Raw genomic sequence first — 22,368 nt, 5'->3', positions numbered from 1 at the left:
GATCGGCCATTAGATATACACAAGAGGAATTATATCTCATGTTTAACCTCTACAGAGACATCAGAGTCAGCGGCAGACGTCAGAAGGTCTAGCCGAGGAAAGGTTGCTCTCGCCGGGGTTAACGAGCGCTGAGTGCCCGCTGATCGACTGGATATCACAACTCCGAAAACGGCAGATAAAAATTTAAAATAGGCGCTCTCTTTATAAATAAACCACAGATATGAGCTTTAAACAAGTACATTCTCGCCTGAAAAAGTCTTAAAACTACATTTCGTGACAAAATAACAGTAGTATTATTAAATTACGTGGGTTTTCTCATCCGCGTTTTCTCATCCGCTACTGACGCTTGTTGGTTGGTGCGATATGCATTCTGGGATACATGTCTGTCTAAAGTCCACACAAGTCACCTCTCGATGCATCCTCGATAAAAGGGGCGGATCAAGGACACATCCGGGGATTTGAACTGTACTTGGCTAGATGTGAACTTTAAATTGGAACAGTACTTGGGCAGTGACTGATGACGATTCACAAGTCCATGAGAACAAAAGTACAGACAAGAACGCATATTGAGAAACGGCTAATGACTTGTAAGGCGTTTGTGCATGAAGGCACCTCACGAAACTAATTCCGGACAGACTTCTTAGGCAGTGTAACCATTTAATGATCAATAGCTAAATAGAGAGAGCTTTGGTAAGAACTAAACAAATATTTAATTACTACATTAGTAATTTCTCGCTAGAAATGACATCAGAAGTGGAAAATGTTGGTAAAAAACGTACATTTACACAAAAACTGACCAGTAAACGCAACTTTTTTCGACGCCATCTTTTTTTCCCAGCTCAACTGTCACAGAATGGAAAGCACAGGATTGTCGGATATCAAAGGCAGCGAAGGATACATATGTGCTGCCTTCAAAAATCGATCAGATGAAGGTATCTCAGAAGACAGGAAGTGAAGCTAACATTAGATTCGGACGTGCCTTGATGCCTTCCTACCTTGAAATGTGTCCTCTGAAGGCAGCATTTTCCAGGGTTCGGATGCAACCCTTGTGTATTTAAGCCCTTATGTTTGCCTTGTTCCTGGCCGAGTTTTGTTTGTGTAACTCACTATGGTGAGTGTCAAGTCCTTGTTTATTTTGTATCGTTTCTTGTTTTGGACTAAACTGCACTTGGGTTCATCTACACTTGCCTCCAGTGGACTGACATCGTTACAGGTGTTCAGTAACATGGCCCATGATTAAATGGATAGTTCACCCAAACGTGAACATTCACTCATTAGGTTCTTTCTGAACCTAATGAAGTTATTTATTTCAATAAAACAGAAAAGTAGAAACTTGCCATACAACAACTAAATGGGGAACAGAGACTGTCAAGCTCCAAAACAACAGGAAAACCCACAAGTATTAAAAGGCATTTGCATGACTTAGAAAGACTTTGAAAGACTGAATGTAGCTGACGTACCTTACTTGAGGCATTGACGTGAAGTAGTTCACTACTTAGTAATAATAATAATAATAATCTGAACAACACGTAGGTTTGGATTAACATTAGGTTGAGTAAATAAAATGACAGAATTTGCATTTTGGATGAACTATTGGTTTAAGAAATGAGGAAGATAAACAGACAAAATTATTCCTGTGAATGTTAATGAATGTTTTCCAAAGAGGCTGTCCAAGGACAGGACAACAGCAACTGTATCAGACCTGACAGAAAAAACTGCAGCCTTCAAGTAAGCAATGCCGCTCATTTCGCATGCAAAGAGGTTAGCCAATCAAAACAGAGATCTTTTATATCAAAGTCAAAAGTGGAACGAACATGTACTGTAAAATGAGAACAAAAAAACATTGCAAGAAACCTTGACTAACATTGCAAATGGAGCTCAGGGACAAAGTATAAAATATTAAGACTATAAAAATATAGATGTGACCCTTTTAATAAAGGACTCATAAAGTCCTTATATGCATGGAGCGAATTTCACAATGGGCTTCGGGGTCAGAGAGTCAAACATAAGGGTTGCATAGTGTTACCATAGTAGTGTATATAGTAGTGTGTGTGTTTAGCGTATTTAATACCATTACCCACCCCAACATCTTGTTTTGATGTCATTCAGCGGGGATAAAGCCTTCCTCAGGGGGGACATCCCCCCTCACACACACACACACACACACACACACACACACACACACACACACACACACACACACAGCTTAAGTGTGGTTTGCTGATTTGGTAGAAATAGTTGTTGCTTTTGACTTTCAGCAGAATTGTCTCTTTTCATGTTTTGGAAATTACATTTGGGATTTGAACATATGGACATTTTGGATGGAAATAAAATGCAAGGGAAATGGATTTTACTAAAGTTTTGTTATTGTGAAATAGATTAACTTCCAAATACATCGACTCATCAAATCTACAGCAATTTATTTCCCTGCAGATAAACTTAACTAAACATCATAACAAATAAAACTCCACATACATTGCAAACTCTGTGAAACTTAACTCAGACCTCCCTAGGAGAGGAAAAGTGCATGCAATCATGTAAAATCGTGCTAAATAAAACATAAAATGTTTGTACTATAGTCTGAACATGAGTCTGAAGTATCCTACATGTACAGCACTTTATACTGGGCATATGTTATCATAATTGGCATATTCCACACTATTCCAGTTTCTTAGTATCTGCAAGATGAATCAGAAGGCCTTTCTGAACAGAAGAACAAGCCCTGCACACATATGCTGGCGTAATCATTAACACGAACATGGTGGAGATCAATCCATGGTGGATTTTTATCAGATACAGAACAAATCACAAGATGCCTTTGAATGAAAGTACTGCTGCTGCAGTTACTCACCAGATCCTGATCATCATGGTCTGAAAAAGAGTTCCTCAACCCACTGAATGATGGTGAATTCACATTGAACCTGTCAGCGACGGCCTTTGCCTTCAAAAATTCCATCTCCAGGCTATGATCGCTGTACATTGTGTCAGATACATCATTGAGAGTATGACACATTCACTATTGTCCACATATCTAAGGAATGAGAAAGACAAATTCTGTATTTCTGTGAGTACTAATTCTTTATCTTGTGCGTTGGACTTTTAGGTTCAATATGTTGACCACATGTCAGCACTCTGTGTTGGTATTATATGTAGGCCTATGTGTGCATGTTGTTTATGTTGATAACAGAAAATTTCATTGATAATTCCTTCAACTCTTTCCCCGCCATTGACGAGAATTTTCATCATTTATGACAATGCTGCCCCGCCATTGATGAGTTTTTCCAGCAATCTGGGTTTTCGCTAGCCTGGATGCCAGCCGAATTAAGCCCCGCCCACAACATTTTAACTGTTCGGTCTGGACTTGATCCGTAGAGGAGTAATTATGCCCGAACAGAAACTGTTCGGACCAATGCAATTGTCAGGACGGGCTTTAGACGATGATGGACAGATGATAAACAGTAACGTCATCATCCACGTCATCAAAGGCGCTTGGGTTGAATTTGTTCGAATCCTAAACGGAGAACTTGTTCGTATATATGTATTCACCTTTACTATTTCTCTCAGAAATGATGATCGTGTTGGTAAGTACTCTGTGTATCCTTAAATTCTTTTTTTACAACACCGGAAAAGATAGTTAACACTCATCTTTTTCTTCTAACGTTACTTATTCTAGCGTGCGGGCAGACAGGGTTGCCAAGTTTTTACAACAAAACCCGCCCAATTGCTACTCAAAACTAGCCAAAAACAAAAAAGGCATTTGGGGGGTAAAATATGTGTTATTTTGGCAGGGCTGCCTGATACAATTTACATAATTGGGGTCGCTTCAATCCGCGGACATGGAAAAACCCGCAGACTTGGCAACACAGTGCAGTTGAGTTCTGTTGACATTTGACAACTAACGTTATGCGTCGCTCCGTTGCTCTGATTGGTTGTAGGTCTATCCAATTGAAGTCTTGAAACGCCCCATAATCACAGCCCAACGGAGCAGTATCAGACTAAAATTCTGACTAGAATTGAGTATGACGACGTCAGGCTAGGTTTTCTCAGTTATATAAAAACAGGTGTATAAAATCAAGCACCTAGGCATGCAGACACTTCTACAAACATTTGTGAAAGAATGGGTCGCTCTCAGGAGCACAGTGATTTCAAGTGCGGTACCGTGATGGGTTGCTACCTGTGTAATAAGTCCATTCGTGAAATTTCCTCACTACTAAATATTCCAACTGTTAGTGGTATTATACCAAAGTGGAAGCAATTGGGAACAACAGCAATTTAGCCAAAAAGTGGTAAAATATCAAAGCGGCGTCAGTGCATGCTGAGGCACACAGTGCGCAGAAGTCGGCAACTTTCTGCAGAGTCAATAGCTACAGACCTCCAAACTTTGTGTGGCCTTCAGATTAGCTCAAGAACAGAGCTTCATAGAATGGGTTTCTATGGCCGAGCAGCTCATCCAAGCCTTACATCACCAAGTGCAATGGACTCTAGAGCAGTGGAGACGTGTTCTCTGGAGTGACAAATCAGGCTTCTCTGTCTGGCAACCCGATGGACGAGTCTGGGTTTGGCTGTTGCCTGGAAATTGGTACTTGCCTTACTCCATTGTGCCAAGTGTAAAGTTTAGTGGAGGGGGGTTATGGTGTGGGGTTGTTTTTCAGGGGTTGAGCTTGGACCCTTAGTTCCAGTGAAAGGAACTCTTAATACTTCAGCATACCAAGACATTTTGGACAATATCATGCTCCCAACTTTGTGAGAACAGTTTTGGACGGCCCCTTCCTGTTCCAACATGACTGCGCACCAGTGCACAAAGGAAGGTCCATAAAGACATGGATGAGCAAGTTTGGTGCCGAGGAACTTGACTGGTCTGCACAGAGTCCTGACCTCACCCTGATAGAACACCTTTGGGATGAATTAGAGTGGAGACTACGTGCCAGGCCTTCTCATCCAACATCAGTGCCTGACCTCATAAATGCGCTTCTAGAAGAATGGTCCAAAATTCGCATAAACACACTCCTATACCTTGTGGAAAGCCTTTCAAGAAGAGTGGAAGCTGTTATAGCTGCAAACTCCATTTGAAACCCTACAGTTTAAGAATGGGATGTCATTCATGTGCATATAAAGGCAGGCATCCCGAAATATTTGGCAACATATCCTTGTGTATCCTACGCTAAAGTTTTTACTTTTATTAATATTATTTTGGTATTAAATAAACAATTGATGTCTCTATGCTTTTGGACCTCACCGCATATGTAAATAGTGCTTTGCAAGCGTCCTTTAAACAAAAAATGACAGCCCATCTTTTACTCTCTGCATTTAGAGAACAAATTCAATCAAAATATATCTCAGTGTGACAAAATAATAGGTTTAATTTGACTTTGTGCTTTGTGTAAAACTTGAAAGACTGAAAAGACATTCAGAAGGCAACACAGCTGTCTGACTGTTTGCATGAAAATAAAACTACATTTACAAAAACATTGTGCTCTTTGTACCATCCAACAATATTGCTATTGTTCCGATATACCACTGTCCTTTCTCTTTTTTCGCTTTTATTCTCTCTTTTTTATTTCTTTCTCCTGGAGTGTCTTTCAATCATAGTGGTAAAGAGTAAGAGAGACGAGCGAAGGCTCCTTGGAATGTCGATCCATCATCAGTAGGACGGGTCTCTACTGAGCTCAGTCACGCTGTAATTTCTCCGTTTCTATTGAGACGCTCAGCACTCCCCCTGTGTCCTATTGACAACGAAAATGGCTTTGCCAACCTGACTGACAACTTTGTCTACCTGACAGAAAGCATAAAGCAGAGGCGCAGATATTAGACCAATAGAGCTGTGGAGATTATACTCTCCCATTATGGTACATCATATCAGATTGAGTCATTGTGATAATGCACAAGTGTGTGTTTGTAAGTTGTTTTCCCTTAAAGTAGCTTGTCGTTGCTGATATATTTTTCTCCTCTCGCTGTTCTGTGTTTATTCGCTCGACCAATTTGAAAACCAATTTGTCGGTGAAGAGACTCCATTCTGTGGATATTTCTTTTCTCGTATAAGGAAACTTCTTTCATCTTTAAAATGAATGCCTAAATGATATGATAATTATCCTCAGTTCCCACATTTTTGGTTCAAATATCCTCTTTTCACCATGTCCTTTAAAATAAAAGGAAGACTGCAACTAATAATACTAATGAAAGAAGAACGAAACAAGACTGAATCCATGCAGGATGGATGGATGAATAGATGAGCTAAATAAGTAACGTCTAAATGATCTCAGAGCTCATGTGAACATCATGGCGATATCGGATGTAATTTGGATAAAGTGACACTCTGTTCTTCCACAAAAGTCCCAGCAGTCTTTTTTCCCCCCTTCTTTTTACTTAATAAAAGCAGAGAGCTGAGAAAAAGTGTTATTTTGAGATTATTTATGCACAATGAACCCTGAAGGGACCTCAGTCCATTCTGTTTCTGCATGTTTGTGCATGTGTTCCAAATTCCTAAACCTAATTAACCCTAACCCTTTACTTTAAAGGAACAGTTCACCAAAAAATAAAATCCCATTATAATTTACCCTCATGTTGTTCCAAAAACGTATGACTTTCTGTCTTCGGTGGAACACACACATGGACAATAGGTGATTTTCTAAGGGATATTCTGGTATTAACTTTATTTTTATTGAATATATATACATCGTTTTATCTATCATCCTTGGGCTAGCGTTACATTATATGATCACACACGTTATTCATGCAAATGCTTTTAAACCATTTAAAGGATTAGTTCACCCCAAAGTGAAAATTTCCTTATAATTTACTCACCCCAATGCCATCCAAGATGTTCATGAAAGCTTTAGCATAAGTTCTGCCGGGAAGACTTAATTGTCACGTAACTTCAACTTTTTTTATCTATCCAATCACATTCTAATACTTGGGTATAAAAGATCGGTACTTACTCATGTTTGAGTTCGCAGATGCTGACGCTCCAATTCACCGCCATCCTCCCCACCACCTCCAAGTCAAATCCTTCCCTACATCCACCCCACCACCACCAGGATGGTCCCTTCCATACCTCACGGGGGGGGTCGGCTGTGCCTCTGCCTTCGTCTTCAGGCAGGATATGCAGAGTCCGGACCCTCAGATTGCGAGCTATGGACGGGGCCTATGCCAAAGTACTTTATTGCTTGCTGGGTTGTTAATAAATGGATAATTGTCACAGTATTTACTCTCCTGAGTCTTTCTGGTAGAAATGTCTTTCTTTCTTCAGTCAAAAATAAATTATGTATTTTGAAGAAAACCTTCCAGGGTTGTTCATCATATAATAGTTTTCAGTTGCAACCAAAACGCTGAAGGTCCAAAGCAATTCAGTTTCAAAGTGCTTCAATGGATTCCAGAGGCTCTGCGTCATCCCAGATGAGGAAATAGGGTGTTATCTAGTGAAATGATCGGCCATTTTCAAAAAAAATGTTTTATGAATATACTTTTTAACCTAAATTGTTCATCTTGTGCAGCTCTGCGAGGTGCTAAGGATGACGTAATCACGTCTGAACGGTCACACTAAACGTAGGCAGAAGTAGGGATGCACTAGTTGACCAGCCAAAAATCGGAATCAGCCGGTTCCGATTTTCGGCCGATTTTCTTTGTTTTTTTTTCTGTCGATTTTTCCGGAAGTGCGCCACATACGCCTATATTACAATCATTCACGAACATGTCACTTGTGTGTTACAAATGGAAACTGGAGAACTGAGGGAAGAGACGAGATACGCTGAAGGGAATGAAGAGCCGCTTTCCTGCGCGAGCTTACCTCTCCGCACCCTGAACAAGCCTAGATAATGAGCGTTTGTTCAGCTCAGCTTCTCACGAGTTGGATCGGATGAGAACGAAACAGACTAACTTGGGACAAAGCCGAAATACTTATTTTTGTAAAGAAGAGCATGCATGCACTTTTGAAATGAAATACTATCAATTCTGTATAGGATGATCATTTTTATTTTACCTTAAAATTATATTGACTTAATTTAATTTAAAAAGCATCTGCTGTAGCATCTTAGTTTTTGTTTCGTTTTACTAAACATTATTTGATTTAACATTTTGGAGCAATTATATACTTTGGTTTTATTTAATTTCACTGGTAAATACTTTTTTTTTTACACTGAATTTAAAAACAAATGCTGATTTAAGTAACATCTTTGTTTGGATTGCAGAATATGCAGTTGTTGCCTTTAATTGCTCATTGTTCATCCCAATTCAATTTCACGTTGATTTAAGATTGCGGACTTGTTTTCATTGGCCAAAAGCCAATTTGGCCTGTTAAATACCAAATAAACATCTTGTTCATGTATACTTTCATTCTTTTATTGTGTAAAAAAAAAAAAAAAAAAATCGGAATCGGCCAGTTTGCTTGAAAAAAATCGCCATCGGAATCAGCCATGTAAAATCATGATCGGTGCATCACTGGGCAAAAGTACCGCCCCGTGTTTACCAAGCGATTGTGTGACAAACGCCCTTTCACAAAAAAAGGTAACAACGATATATCCCTAATGTTGAAGTTGAAAATTGAGTGTTTTTGGTAAAGGGTGTTTGTATTAGTCTACACACGAGCGCTTAGTAAACATGGGTGGCATGTCTAGCGTGACCATTCTGACGTGATTACGTCATCCTTAGCACCTCGCAGAGCTGCAGAAGATGAACAATTTAGGTTAAAAAGTATATTCATTTAAAAAAATGTTTTGAAAATGACAGATTTTTTCGCTAGATAAGACCCTATTCATCATCTGGGATCACACAGAGCCTCTGGAGCCCATCGAAGCACTTTGAAACTGCATTGATTTGGACCTTAAGCATTTTGGTTGCAACTGAAAACTATTATATCGTCGCTGCCCGATGAAACTCAGGTATGTCCGAAACGGTTACTTTTTCCATATTCTTGCCAGTGTAATGATATAATCCACATTTGACCAAAATTGAGTTTAAATGGACAAACGTGCATATTTTACAGTAACGGTGGTCGATACGCGTTCTTCCGATCATTAATTAGAATGGCCAAGTCGCGTTTCATATTGACAGAGGAATACGCTCAGTATAGCCTACGTCTTAGTTTATTAAATATGCTTAGTTTATTTAATATTAATTATAAATGTATTAAATGTCTCTTGCAAACTATGAAGGGACAATGAATCAATACATTGACATGGTAATGCTAGACAGATACTTTGTTTGTACAGTCCTACCGTAATTTTGTCACTCCTAGACATACGTCTGGCGTCAAGGGGGAAACGTTTACCTCGATTAAGGAAAGTCATTGTCTCACCAGGCTATGTTTCACGAGACCGGCGAGATGCTTCCACAGGGCGGGAGATACGCGGCGTGATTGACAGCTTTGACACCAAATGGATATACGTGAAAATCAGATGACATGATTTCACAACTTTTCATTGGCCATTTAGATATGTGAAGCATACTGTATACGGAAATGAACCTGGACATTCAATCCGTCGAAAAATCTAAAAGTCGGCAAAATGGACATACGTGGTTTCATCGGACAGCGACGATATGATGAACAACCCTGGAACATTTTCTTCAAAATACTTATTTTCTTTTCGACTGAAGAAAGAAAGACATGAACATCTTGGATGAGATGGGATAGTGAGTAAATTATCAGGAAATTTTCATTTTAGGGTGAACTAATCCTTTAAACGCGACAAGACAAAAAAGAATGTGCTGTCTGTGAATGTCCTGTCTATGTGACACGCACAAAAACGCGCACCACAATCGAGTTCTCTTTCACGCTTGAACAAACAATAACCCACAGAATTATGCCAAAATGAAAATTTTGTCGAGTATTCTCAAAAGAGTATTAAATTAATTAAATAACGTCTTAAAGGGATACTCCACCGTTTTTTCATATTAAACTGTTATTCCCTTAACTAAGACGAGCTGATACATACCTCTCTCGTCTCAGTGCGTGCACTTAATCGCTCTGACGCGCAGTGACATTTTGATAGCACTTAGCTTAGCCCACTAAGCCCAGTTCATTCATTAGGTACCAAACAGAGATCAAGTTAGAAGCGACAAAACACCTCCACGTTTTCCCTATTTAAATACAGATACACGAATAGTTGAACGACCAAGTATGGTGACAAAATAAAACGTGGCGCTTTTCTAAGCGGGTTAAAAAGGATAACTATAATGTATGGCGGAATAGCACTTTTGAGAGTACTTCGACTCGGTGCAGTAAAAACTCACGCCTGAAAAATCCTCTCAGGATAAACAGGATTTTTCTCGGCGTGACTTTTTACTGCGCAGAGTCGAAGTACTCTCTCAAACTATAGATTAATAAGGATTAATCTATATTGAATTTATAATTTATGCAGTTAAGAAACTTTATATGTCTAACAGGTAGGAAGGCCACTGGTAAATATTACATTTATTATTATGGGTTTATGTGAAGGCTGTTTTAAGTTATTTTTAAAAGCCTAATAAATGTTGAAATTGATAGATTTCAATTATACTGTAATGTTGAATGTTTATCATTAATGTTTTAAAAAAAATCTATTTCATAGTGATGCGGCCTTCATTCATAAAAAAATCCATTACTACAAATATTTAAAGTATTCTGTCTTTAATTAATTTCTACATTCATTTGGAGAGTAACTGTGAAATTATTACAGTATAAAAATATGAAAAACTCTTTGTTTTTAAATCAATGTTTTTAATTGGGATTAATTACCGAAAAAATGTGAAACGATTAATTCATTATTTTTTTATAGCTGACAACACACACACAAACACACACATGTTGGGTTTTCATGTTTTATGGGGACTTTCCATAGGCGCAATGGTTTTTATACCGTACATACCATATTTTCTATCCCCTTACACTGCCCCTGCCCCTAAACCTACCCATCACAGGAGACTGTGCAGTTCACTTTCTGTGAAAAAAACCTTGTTCTGTGTGATTTACAAGCATTTTGAAAAGTGAGGACATGGGGAACGTCCTCATATAATACCCTCTTTTTGTCATACCCAGGTCATTATACACGTTTGTGTCCTGATATTTCACAAAAACATGCCCACACACACACACACACTATATATATATATATATATATATATATATATATATATATATAAATGTAAATTTTCAGGTAATATGTGCCTAAAACCAAAATTAACCTATATCACTATTTGTGAATTATTATATTTCATATGATCACTCTACCTGCTGCTTGTATCTTTTTTTTCTCTTGCTTTAGGCCAGCTAGGGAACAGAAAGAGTGGAGGCCCACTTTTTATTTCTTCGACCACTCTTCAATCCACAGAGGGCTCATTGCCACAGGGGCAGTAGGGGTGACTTGTGTAAAGCAGGTGAAGGTAACTTGCTATTGGCTCATCCATCTGGAAACACGGCAATTAGTGTTTCTATTGTTGCCTAACATGAGCCTGGTTTTGCAGGGCTGTGAACCTTGAAATGGTGAGTAGACCACTACAGAACATAATTGTTTGCTATAATAAAAAAGTACATATCTTAAAACAACAAAAGGATAAACAGCGTTTAATCAATCGCTGGTTCACTCTCAGCAAAAAAGGTACAGTGGAGGTACAATTTTGTTCTTTGGGCAAAAAAACGTATAACTGTACCTTTAAAGGTACACAATTGGTCCTTAGGATACAATTATACCATTGTTTTCCTCTACTTAGAGCAAGGGTGGGCAAGTTCGATCCTAGTGAGTCGCTGTCCTGCAGAGTTTGGCTCCAACCCTGAAAGACGTCTATAGAAGCTCTTATTGAGAGTTAACAGAGGTTTAGATGTTGATGATTTTATTGAAAATGTTTGGTCACCATTATGGTGATCGGTGTTTCTTTAGTTGGGCAATTTGACTCTTGGCTTTTTATGTGGGTTTGTGGTTTTTGATACAGTTTTAATAAAACACATAATCTGTTCAAATAAAAAAAAGCTATAAACAAAAATTCTCATGAAGAAATTGTTTTAAGTAAACTCATCACTGACTAAAAACATTAATAAATAATATTCACCAACAATACTTTCTTGCCACAGATCAGACATTCTGAATTTTGATTTTTAAATACATTCTAGGGGGGGAAAAGTTTAGACGCACACAGATATCAAGAATCAGCATATGAATCTCAACAATGGTGACATACTTAATGCTACAATGCATGCTGGGAGCCATGAGTTTTATACCGTGGTGGCTTAGTAGGGTTGGAGCTAAACTCTGCAGAACATCAGCTCTCTAGGACTGAACTTGCCTACCACTGACTCAGAGGTGCAAAAATGTACCCTTAAGGGTACCACCCCAGTGACGGCCGTGCACTTGTACCTTGAAAAAGTAAAATTTTGTGCTCTTTTTTTTTTGAGAGTGTTTAAAATAACTTTTTTTGTTTTGTTCATTCTTTACTAAGTTTTTCTTTTCTAACTAAAGCTGTAAAAAAACGTACAAAGATCAAACGTGGCTTAAGTGTCAAGTATCTTTAGTCTGTCTATCCATAACTGTGACATCAACATTAACATTTTCCATATTAATTAAATGATGTCGGCCCTGCCTAGAAGCAGTTTAACATTCAATTAATTGCTTTCAGAGGCAGGGAGGAAGTCAGAGGAGAGTATGGATTAGTTCAGTTTAAGAGGAAGAGCGAATTACAATTTCCATATATTTTCCATAGTTGTACTGTTTTATGAAGTGGCTTACAGTTACTTTACCATTCTCCTTGAACAAGATTACATAAACAAAACAAAACATTTTTTTCTATGAACTCATTTACATCACTTCTGAGATACTGTAATGATTCATCAATTAAGTATACAATTAAAATTAAATATAAAATGTACATACAATTAAATGAGCAATCCAAACCTTTTTAAAGAATGATGATGATAATTCAGCATCAGACAAAGTGCTTTAAATTATTTGTGTCTTTTAGTTGCACTGGAGGCTTTAAACTTGCTTTATTCCTAAGCAATACTAATAACCTAACAACAACAACAAAAATATCAACCACAACAAAATGTTCAGTGTCTTGCCCTCTCATCCAGACACAGGTCCATTAGTGAAATCAAACCAAATATCATTTTAAAGTTCTACTGTTTGTAAGGTCCAAGTCAAGTCTAAAAGCGGCCTGTTTTTTATATTCTTTGTGATCAATATGATCAGAGGCAGAGATACATAAATTAATAAATAAACATCCAAACATGAAATACAAGGGAAATAAGGAAAAGCATGGCCTCAGACCCATGATGCAACAAGAAAGCAACTGAGACAGTCTATTTATGTGATGCAGCACCTTTGTGGTTACAGAGAGTTCATCGGCTGAAAGTCGAGAAAGTTAAAAACGACCGGGTTGTCATTGGGACTCCTGAAGAAAACATTGGAACTTTTCACTACAATTTTAAAAATCATTTCATTTGTTTAGTTTTTTTTTTACCATTTTCATTTATTTATTTTTCCTGAAGTTGAGTCTTAAAATGCTGCAAGCATTTTTTAAATCATCCTGATATTCCATTTTATCTCAAAAATAAAATGCCCTATAGGTTCTGTAAAGTGCAAAGAAAAATGCTGCTGAAAGCTCACAACATTCTCTTTGAAGGGAGGAGTTTTGGGGGAAAAGGGTCTATTAAGCCGGAAGTATACTTCGTTTTTTTACGCATACGCGTACGCGGGCAGTCGAACGCACAGCCTTGCAAAGGATATTTCTTCTGACTCGTACGTGTACACAGGCGCTCGGCAATCTCTCGCTACAAGTTACAACCCATTTAAATACTGCAAACAAATGAAATGTGCATTACAAAAGTCTGGCGGTGCGCATTCAGTTCACACATACTCATCTGATGACCGACCAACCTAAATAGGGTGAGCCTTACCTCTGTAAAGTTACTTTAGCTAAGTGTACATGGGAAGCCCTGGCATGACCATACCAAAACTACTATTAGAGAAAGTATTGGTCGGCTACTATCTGAAGTAGTGGTCATGACCTCTGACTAGAGATAACGTTGCTTTCTTCAATTGTACACAGATTTGAAAGCTCTAGCGTAAAGTTATGCCAGGAAGATTCAATGTTATCACTCATCACATTCAGATCTAACCAATCATGTCCTAAGTCTCAGAGCATAAAAGATGGTCACTTATACATGTCTGAGTTCACAGATGCTGACGCCAACATTTACCTCCATCCTCCCCACCACCACCAGGTTCCTGCCTATACCTCCCAGGGGGTCGCCCCAGCCTTCATCTCCAGGCAGGAAATGCAGAGTCTGTTACCCCCGAGACAGGCGCTATGGACGGGGCCTACGCCAAAGACACTCTAAATATAATACTTGCTGGTCTGTTAATAAATGTATTACTTCATTGTACTTCATCTGGCCTTCCTGGAGTCTTTCTGGTAGAACTATGGGGACTAAATACAATACTTTTAGAGTGAGTGAGCATGGAGCAACCCTCTAAATAGTATAGTCAATTACCTCTGTCTAAATGACCAAGACTGGCAAGTTTGTGATTGTGGGCCTGCATAATGAACGGCCGGTGCGAGGACCCTGTGTGACTCTGAGAACCTGAGAAGTAAAGAGTTAAACAGATTAATCAAATGTGTAGTTAAATTGTTATACAAATGACCTAATAACCAATCGGCATTCTAACCTAAATTCGAGGTCATGATAAAATGGAGTCAGATAAAGATACATTGGAATCAAATCACTTTGCCCCGCTGGAAAGACAGAACGCACCAGAAACCTTCACCCACCAATCGTAAGCCGTCATTGGGACGATTGGGCGGGCCTTACAACTTGATTGAACGACAGGCACGTCAGTTAGTCTACAGATAAACAATATTGTGTAGGCAAATATACCAGTTGAAAACAGGTTAAACTGTTGTTTCGGGATCCTCTCAGCAGCAGGTCTATGTTTTCTCCACTGTCACAGAGGCCACTTTTCTGGTATACTGAGAGTTAGAATTTAAAAGTTTGCTCTGAATCAGCTTCACAGACACTGAGTAAATGTCCATCTCTGAAAGTCTTTGGAATCGGGACATATTTATCTATTTTACAGTGGAAACAATGTGACACGAGTAGGTTAGCAATTTGAAATTTGCTAGAGCTGCATGTGAAATGTAATCAGTCAGCATTTACTGAGTAATGTGGCGTGGCTGTCACGCTAGCATCGGCTTTTCCCCTCTGTCTCTGTTTTCCCTCAGAGGATACAATGTGAATACGCTTCTCTAAAGGAGGATGTTGACATGCATCAGGCGAACAGTGTCAGAATGTTCAACGCTCAGGTTCTGCACAGCAGTCTGGGAGTTATTTGCAGTTTATGCAGTTTTGCCTCTTTTTTTGTCATCACAATGCGATAATTAGAGGATAAATCCCACGGCTGCAATATTTGAAGCTCTCAGAATAAAGAATATTCCACGTTCAAAAGGAGCACTGACTAGCATATTTAAGAATCTAAAAGGTAGGTTGAAAGAAGAGAGATAGAGGTAGTCTAAGAATCTAAATGAGCAGCCACATGCTTCAACTTTTCAAGCATAAAAGGATCATTCTTAAAGTTACTTGACACCCCACTTTTGTTCTTAATTTTGTTATTTGATTTCATGAATGAGGCAAGAGTTGTAACATAGGTCGCAATAACACCAGTGACAAATTCTAAAGATTTTGCAAATCTTCCACACGGACATTAAACGGCGCATCCCTAATGACACATTTTAGCTGTGGCTTTAATATAGTGTGTAAGTGGGGATGTCAGATGTGACGATACCAGCATTTCGGTAGTACCGGTAGTACCGAGTATATTCGGTAACCACTAATGGGCAGCTGCTTTCAGTTGCTTCTAGTGTTGTAGTCAAGACCACCTAATCCAAGACCAAGTCGAGACCAAGACCAATGTGTGTTGAGATCAAGACAAGACCAAGACTTTGAGGGGTTGAGACCAAGACAAGACCAAGACCAAGGCAAGGCGAGACAGAGTCAAGACAAAGACCAGACCAGCACTCCAATCGGCACAATAAATAAATCAAATTAGGAATGAGTTATTGATTACATCTGAAGCAATAAGTTTTACATCCAATCACATTAATGATGTTAATACATAAATAAGGCAATGCACTGGCAATTTAGTAATATCCCAGCAGTTGTGGTCTTGACTGGTCTTGAAACAAAATCCTGAGTCTTCTTAGTCTGAGACCAAGACAAGACCGAGTACAAATGTGGTCGAGACCGAGATGAGACCAAGACCGTCAAAAAGTCTTGAGTACTACAACACTAGTCGCTTCCATGTTTATCTACGCGCAGGGCTCCAGACTGTAGCTGAATATATACTAGTGTCTGTGAGTATTAAAGCGCAAAATACTATTTAAATATTAATCCCGCATATTCTGCGTCTCTGTGTGAATGAATGGCGCAGATGCACAGTTTAATTTTATTCAAATAGTTAAATAAAATAGTAAAATAGTTCCAACAGATTTTGCTGTGGTACCGAAATTAGTACAGAGAACTGTAAAATTTTAATGGTATTGGTACAGACTACTGGAATTTTGGTATCGTGACATCCCTAGTGTGCAGTGTGTAATGTATATAGTGATAATCTATTTCTGTATCTCTGTCAATATCAACTCTTTCTGTCAGTTTTCCCCACAAAGTTTATTTTGCACAATAATATTCATAAGAAAATTAATAGTTAAAACATTTGGTATACATATTTGGTCACACTTTAGATTAGGGTCCAATTCTCACTGTTAACTAACTATTAACTATTACTTTTGCCTCAATAAACTCAGAATTACTGTTTATTAATAGTTAGTAAGGTAGTTGTTATGTTTAGCTATTGGTAGGATTAAGGGATGTAGAACAAGTTCATCCAGAATAAGGCAGTAATATGTGCTTTATAAGTACTAATAAACAGCCAATATCCCAGTAATATACATGCGTTTGTGCATTTTAAGACGTTTGAAGGCCAAAAAAAGAATAATAAATAGCTTTCAAAACTGCGTTAACAGCTTTCAAAACTTTCTCCTCATCACCAACACTCTTTCTTTTTCTCTCAGTCTCTATCTTGCCCTCTCTCTTCCATTCCCAAAGCTGAGCTTTGACTGAGAGTTTTTACCTTTTTGTCTGTGTCAGTGAAGAAAGTAAACATAGGGTCTACTGATATTTAACCTATATGTTTTATTAATAATTTTCCTAGACAAGTTAATTTACTGAAGGCTATGAGTGTAATGGTTGCTTTAATGAAGACGAAGATGATTAGAAGATATAACAATGTTTAATAGATATTTCCAAGATAACAACCAAAATGCGAAATTCGGTCAATGATGGCAGTTTGGAGAGGTGGTGGGAGAGGGAGACTGGGTGGGGTTAACAAGACTGAAGATTCAGATTCTGACGAGATGAAGGGGCACAGGAAATTAGTCTCTCCACTATCCATAATGTCCAAGCAGCACTCACTCTCAGTGGTGGGTGGATGGGTAGGGCTCGCTTCCATTCCCTCGAACTCCATGAGGACTCCCTCTGCGATTGAAGGGTCAGCTGGCTTGCACACCTGGTCAGACGGGTTCCCCTCAGGCTCGATTGAGATGTCAGGCTTGATTGCTCTTCTGGTGCGGGCTTCGACCGAGGTCTTCTCTCCGTCTGCGGTGGGCACGTCCTGCCATTCTTAGCAGAGGGGTGGTACTGGGCTGGGTCCTGGGTTGGAAGTGAGGCAAGCAAGCCAAGTTTGTTTACCATTAACTATTAAGACTGATGGGCAGGTGAACTTATGAAACATCATATAAATCAAAACTTCCTAATGTTACCTAATGAAATGTCGAACCAACAAAGAGGTACAGGACTGTTTAGGGGGATGTTGATGGATTCAATCTACTCTATGTTTTGATCATCTTTCTGAATCCGATCCGGATGTAGACTTTGACAAAAATGCAATTTTCTCAACTTTCTGTTCAAAATGCTGCATTCTTATACTCCAATTCCAGTGTTGATAAAAATGCATATAGATTTTTTTTCTTTCTTTGAAAGCACAAGCCCTTTTCTTTCTTTTGATATATTTTATGTTCAGATATTCATACAGCAAACTATTCTGGAGCCATGAAAGTTTTGTGAAAATGATCACAAATGCTGGCAATTTGCTGGCAACATAAAGCAAGCAGCAAAATATTATTATAATTTTTTCAGTGTTGCTCGATTAGCCTCTACAAAATTGTTATTAGATTTGATGGCATAGAAATGATTCAAAAATAACAATTTATTGAAGGAAAACGCTAGGCTCAGCCTCTGATGTTGATGCAGTCTAGTCACGTTGGTGGTCTTTGGGTCTAAATGTGTGCTTGCTTAATGAGACCCACTCTGCCGTGCCACTCAAAAATTTGAGCTAACCTTTAATCCTAGTAAGACAGGTGTTATCTTCACATTACATGAACACTGCAACATACTTCTGAGGAGTCATATGTTTGTAGACTATGTAAAAGCCACTATGGTTTGAAGAACACAAGACACTGTGCTTGTGATACCACCTTAATTAAAATCAACTCAAAGTCATTGAATCAGAATGCAAGCAAACAGACCGAGACAGAAAAAAAAGAAGAAACCATAAGATAGTGTCTTGGTGGCCTGCTACAGACAGCCGGCATTCTGTCATTTCTTCAACAACTTGCGGATTTTATCATGATGTGAGAGGATTTTAAGAAGTGATGCTTAGACTCCGATATTGAAATTCTCTCCTTGTGTCTTGTCATTCACTAATTTGGTTTGGCTCAAAGGAACTCAAGGCCAACAGCTGCTGAAAGCAGTTGTTTAATGCTCAGCTAACTGCATTACTGCAAAATAGATACACGAATATCCGCATACTACAGCTGTTGTGTTGTGACTGATTTAGGTTTTTTTTTTTTTACAATGTGGCCAGTGAATTCAAATGAGATCTGGGACTCTTGTAGCATTTGCATTACTGTCAATAGGCAACTGTTCTTTAGGTGGACTTGTCAGAAACTGTGGAGAGCTCTAGCGATATGAAATATAAAAATGTTGCGGTGTTAATATTGGTTTCTGAAGGAACATATAATAAATGTTCCTGTCAACAAAGGCGAAAACTAAGCCGTGTCCCAAATACCTGAAAAATAAATCGAGATCATTAATCAAAAGTTTCCCACATTTGTTGGGACATGCTATACCTACAAGAAACACTACAGCCAGGGATGTGAACTAAATATTATACAAATGTATAAATGCATAAAAAAAAAAATAAAGGATTAGTTCACTTTTAAATAAACCTTTGCTGATAATTTACTCACCCCCATGTCATCCAAGATGTCCATGTCTTTCTTTCTGCAGTTGAAAATAAATTAAGTTTTTTGATGAAAACTTTCCAGGATTGTTCTCCATATAATGGACTTCAATGGGCTCCAAACGGTTCAAGGTCCAAATGACAGTTTCAGTACAGCTTCAAAGGGCTTTAAGCGATACCAAATGATGAATAAGGATCTTATCTAGCGAAACGATACGTTTCTGCGAGAAACAGAGCAGTATTTATGCTATTATTTTACCTCTTATCAGACGAACATGATCATCTCTGAGCTCCGCCATAACATCCGCTAAGTGAGGTCAAAATACGAGCCTGGTCATAGATGTATACGTAGATGCCTCATTAGCGCTTGCACTGATCAGTAGAATGAGGCATATACGATCAATATATCTATGACCAGGCTCGTTTTTTGACCTCACTTAGCGGAAGTTATGGCTGAGCTCAGAGATGATCACGTTCGTCTGATAAGAGGTAAAATAATAGCATAAATACTTCTCACAGAAACTGATCGTTTCGATTCATTGTCTGGTGTCGTTTAAAGCCATTTGAAGCTATACTGAAACTGTCATTTGGATCTTGAACCGTTTGGAGCCCATTGAAGTCCATTATATGGAGAAAAATCCAGGAAAGTTTTCATCAAAAAACTTAATTTCTTTTCGACTGCAGAAAGAAAGACATGGACATCTTGGATGACTTGGGGTTGAGTAAAATTATCAGCAAAAGTTTATCTAAAAGTGAACTAATCCTTTAACATAAAATTCAAAAATATAGTAAGAACATTCATAATGTAGTGATGCATATCTCCAGAAAGTAGAGACTCTAATCTTTCAAATGGTACCACATATGAGGTCAGAGTTCCTCCAAAGGCATTTAAAATTGAAAGTATATACATGATGATGTCATTCCGGACCCATACCAGGTCCGCAGAGTTTAAGTGGTTAATACAATAATACAATTTTAAAATAAGGGTTTCTATGTTAATCTTTTTAAAAACAAATGAATTCTGTGATGGCAAAACTGGGTTGTCAGCAGCCATTTTTCATAAATAAATGTGAAATCTGTTCTTCAATACAATCTTTGAACAAACACAAAATCCAAAACACATACCACTCTGATTTTAAGTCGGGTGATTTTTACTCTCAGCTTCACCTTCATCTTCTCACAAATGGGCTGAGCAATATCCTCTTCCAAAACAGTGGATAGTGCTACAGGGCAAATACGTAATCCTAGTCACTCTAGAGAAGAAGCTGGACTAAAATTATGGTCTGAATCCGAAAAATGTAGGTAGCTGACTTGTTGCCTCACTGTCGTATCAGGCAATGACTTGGCAGGCAGCGTTTGCGCACAAAGGTACATCACAAAATGATTTTTGAGGCAGTCTAGTGCAGTTGCAGGCTTTGGTGAAAACTAAGATAAAAACAAAACATTTAATTACTGCAATAGTAATTTTCAGCTAGAAATGACATAAAAAGTGGAAAACATTGGTAAAAAACACAAATTTACACGCTTTCCTGTAGCTCAAACAGTAGAGTGTGGCGTTAGGTCATGGGTTCGATTCCAAGGGAAAGCAAGAACTGACAAAAAGGTAAAATGTGTACCTTGAATGCAATGTAAGTTGCTTTGGATAAAAGCGTCTGCCAAATGCATAAATTTACACACAAACTGACACCTCTGAGACGCCAATCACGCCATCTTTCTTTTTCTAGCTCAACTGTCACTGAATGGAATGCACAGGATTGTGGGATATCAAAGACAGTGAAGGATACATCAATGCTGCCTTCAAAAATCGATCAGATGAAGGTACCTCTGACATGCCTTGATGCCTTCCTACCTTGGAATGCATCCTCCGAAGGCAGCATTTTTCAGTTTCCGGATGCAGCCATGGTGTGTTCCATTTGCCCTCGGACATGGGTAATTCCTAGGCACCAGTAGGAACTTTGAACTGGAATGCCGCCTCAAGGATTGGCAACTGGAGAACTCAAGGGGAGTGCAGCAAACGCTCCTTCAGAATCCAATATGGCTGCTCAGCACATCAACTATGGTGAAACAGAAATACAATATTGTTTATTAGCACTTCTGTATTTGTCTGTGTCTCAATAAACTCAGATGTCCACACACCTTCCAACCTCTATTTGTGGACATGATAATTGGCATTATCTGTGCAAAATACTATTTTTTTGAACTACTTTTTGTGTTTGTATTCTAAAAGAGCAAGCACAACAAAGGTTTGCCTTGACGGATCCATCTTAGTTTTATGACTGGTTTACTTGAACACGGTCAACTCGGGTTTGACGTCATTCCCAGCTCCAACATCCCTCTTCCCGGGTAAACGGTACCCCCAATTACTCAATTATACAATATAATTATACATAAATCCTAACGTTACCGTTGGAGATTATACCATTTTGAGCCAAAAGTGAGCTGCTAAGTTTCAGACAGAATATTAATTATATTAGAAAAAATATAGGTGCTATGAAAAAGCTGCTTCAAAATCAAGCTATCAATCAAAACATGCATTTCTGGAACAAGAAGATTTTAAACAAAATAAATGAATTAATATCCAGATGGGCAAAAGCATCATGGCAGTCTCATAGCATACATTTTGCAATTCTTGTGATATTGTTAAGGATGTGAAGAAGCCTAATATTAATGAGATGATTAAATTACAGCGCAGAAATTATTAAAATGCAGTGAAATGTAAGGCAAGATCCAGCATCACTTGGTCTGTATCGTCTGCAAAAAAAAAAAAAAAAAAATAGATTAAAGAGGCCTAAGGACAGACTGCATAAGGGTCTTTTTTTTCACAGTGTAGACGGAAAACGATAGCTCAATACAGTAGCTCAAATATTTAGGCGTATCGGATTCCTATCAGTTCAAATAAGTGGGAAGATATGGTGCATAAAACCAGTTTGTTTAGGATGTGGTCTCCTCACTCCAGCGCTGATCAGAACTCAGGTAATAACATGACAGCCAGAGACACAAGTAGAATTGGAATCGTGCCTCAACCCTTTTTGATCTGCTCCTTCATAAAACTTTTAGAAGTCTTTCTTTTAAAGCTTGGCAGGAGGGGAGGAACACAGCTTCAGCACTGCGC

Source organism: Gobio gobio (assembly GCF_949357685.1).
Source record: "Gobio gobio genome assembly, chromosome: 20".
NCBI classification, from domain to species: domain Eukaryota; kingdom Metazoa; phylum Chordata; class Actinopteri; order Cypriniformes; family Gobionidae; genus Gobio; species Gobio gobio.
The sequence above is the reverse complement of the archived record's forward strand: the minus strand, read 5'-3'. Positions refer to the sequence as shown.